Source organism: Halichondria panicea, chromosome 2 (assembly GCF_963675165.1).
Source record: "Halichondria panicea chromosome 2, odHalPani1.1, whole genome shotgun sequence".
Classification (NCBI taxonomy): Eukaryota; Metazoa; Porifera; class Demospongiae; order Suberitida; family Halichondriidae; genus Halichondria; species Halichondria panicea.
The window spans coordinates 4,370,999-4,373,498 of record NC_087378.1 but is presented as its reverse complement, the minus strand read 5'-3'; the positions used below and the strand labels follow the sequence as shown (position 1 = coordinate 4,373,498).

At 47.2% G+C, this 2,500-nt stretch overlaps 1 non-coding gene across 1 annotated transcript in view; it reads left to right on the top strand.

Annotated features, from left to right (window-relative positions):
- Positions 1 to 1,984: 1,984 nt before the first annotated feature.
- Positions 1,985 to 2,500, top strand: part of LOC135332621 (small subunit ribosomal RNA) — a 1,812-nt gene continuing 1,296 nt past the window's right edge. Inside the window, exon 1 of the ribosomal RNA XR_010393470.1 lies at positions 1,985 to 2,500. This exon is cut by the window's right edge and continues 1,296 nt beyond it. This is a non-coding gene — a ribosomal RNA (small subunit ribosomal RNA).

The window sequence follows — 2,500 nt, the reverse complement described above, 5'->3', positions numbered from 1 at the left end:
ATACTTTACAAATACAAAATTTCCTGTAGACTTATGAATGTTACACAAGTCCTGAACTACTTCAGGAATAGTAAAGGAAACTATACAGGAAACGTTGCACTATCCTTTGTAAGTAGGTTGCAGGACACTTGCAGGACACCTCAGGAAATGTGCAGATTTTATGGGCTGCAATGTAGCAGCACTGTAGCAGGAAATTTAAATATTTTCCCTGAGTGAGTGAGTGAGTGAGTGAGTGAGTGAGTGAGTGAGTGAGTGAGTGAGTGAGTGAGTGAGTGAGTGAGTGAGTGAGTGAGTGAGTGAGTGAGTGAGTGAGTGAGTGAGTGAGTGAGTGAGTGAGTGAGTTATATATACCTTCATTGAGCCATGCTTCATTTGATCATAACAATATCAAGCTTATCTTCAAGTAGTATTGTATTGTACGTGCTAACAATACGCAAATAATGTACAGTAAATTCAAGTGGGAATAAAAGTAGTGGGTAAAAAGTTGTAATGTTCATGGAGTGTAAAGTCAACGAGCACTTAAGGCCCTATTATTTCTATTTTCCAGCCTAAAGTCCTCGTGGTGGAAAAAATTAATGTTAGTGTAATGAAGTCCTTGCCTAGTTACAAAGCGGCCCCTTACAAAGCGCCTAGTTACAAAGTAGCTTCAATGGGTAGTTATAATTAGAAGCTGCAGCTGGTAGTTAAAGCAGCAATTGTTGTGTAGCTTGTGAAGCTATGTTGTAGCTGGCTGACTGGCCGGCCCACCAACCTACCTACCTACCTACCTACCTACCTACCTACCTACCTACCTACCTACCTACCTACCGACCGACCGACCGACCGACCGACCGACCGACCGACCGACCGACCGACCGACCGACCGACCGACCGACCGACCGACCGACCGACCGACCGACCGACCGACTGACTGATGAATAGTAAGAGGTGGGTGGCTGGCTGGCTGGCTGGCTGGCTGGCTGCTGGCGAATAGATGTTGTGCTGCAATATAGTGAGTGAGTGAGTGAGTGAGTGAGTGTACTATAATACTATACAGAATCTTTGCAACAAGACAGTAAAAGCATAGAGCATTACCCTTCCTTATATGGAATTTGAGTACACACACTGTGGTCTGTTTTACTACTTAAATGTATGAGCACATCCCATATATAATAAGGAACCACAGTGCTCAACACACTTGTTTCTATTTGTGTTGCAAAGATTGTGCAATCTCCAGTATTGTATTGTAACTGTATGTTAGCCATGTATAACTTGAACTGTATGTTTAGCGGAATGGAAGGGTGCAGACGGGGAACAGTGCAGATGGGAACATTGCAGAGGGGATTTGCGCGCCGGAAAATTGGAGCAATTACCATACAAGTGCAGACGAATGAAGGAATGAACGCGCGTAGCGCGAAAATTTGAGCAATATATCGCAAGCAATTACCATACAAGTGCAGACGAATTGAACAATGTGACCACGTGGGCTAGATAAGCAACCAAACAAGAGTGTCGTACAAAGTTGATAGGTCGTGAAGTGGGGTGTTGTGGCAAAAAAAGTCACGCTTAATTACATACGAGACGAGTTCCAGCGTTGCTCCTAGTGACGGGTGCTGTGTAGGGTGACTGCAGCGGTTCATCCGTGTGTCCGCATCGTTGTAGACTGCCTGTGTCGGCGGGCGTCTGACCTGCTGGTGACTGGTCATCAGTGGGCTGGCTCCCTCCGGTCGAGTGCAGTTAGGTTTGCATCATTTCACGAATCACGAGTGCATTCGTACGGTCTCGCTGCCGGTCGATCCCCGTGATTGACTGTATCTGCAGGCAACGAGTGGGCCTCAGCTGCCCTCTCCTGCCTTCAGTTGGTGAGTCTGTGGCCGAGGATTTGCAAAATTGTTGAACCCTCTGCGGTCCGCGTGGCCGCACTGGTGTGATGCGTTGGCCGGCCCTCTGAACGAGGACGGTCGAGTGACACAGTGCGTCTCGCACGCTCTGGTGTCCCGATAGTTACCTGGTTGATCCTGCCAGTAGTCATATGCTTGTCTCAAAGACTAAGCCATGCATGTCTAAGTATAAACGCTTCTATACTGTGAAACTGCGAATGGCTCATTAAATCAGTTATAGTTTATTTGATGGTTTCTTACTACTTGGATAACCGTGGTAATTCTAGAGCTAATACATGCACAAAGTCCCGACTCTTCGGAAGGGATGTATTTATTAGATCCAAAACCAATGCGAGTCTCTCGGGGCTCGGTTCCTTGGTGATTCATGATAACTGCTCGAACCGTATGGCCCTTGCGCCGACGGTGCTTCATTCAAATTTCTGCCCTATCAACTTTCGATGGTACGGTAGTGGCCTACCATGGTTGCAACGGGTGACGGAGAATTAGGGTTCGATTCCGGAGAGGGAGCCTGAGAAACGGCTACCACATCCAAGGAAGGCAGCAGGCGCGCAAATTACCCAATCCCGACTCGGGGAGGTAGTGACAATAAATAACAATGCCGGGCTATTGTAGTCTGGCAA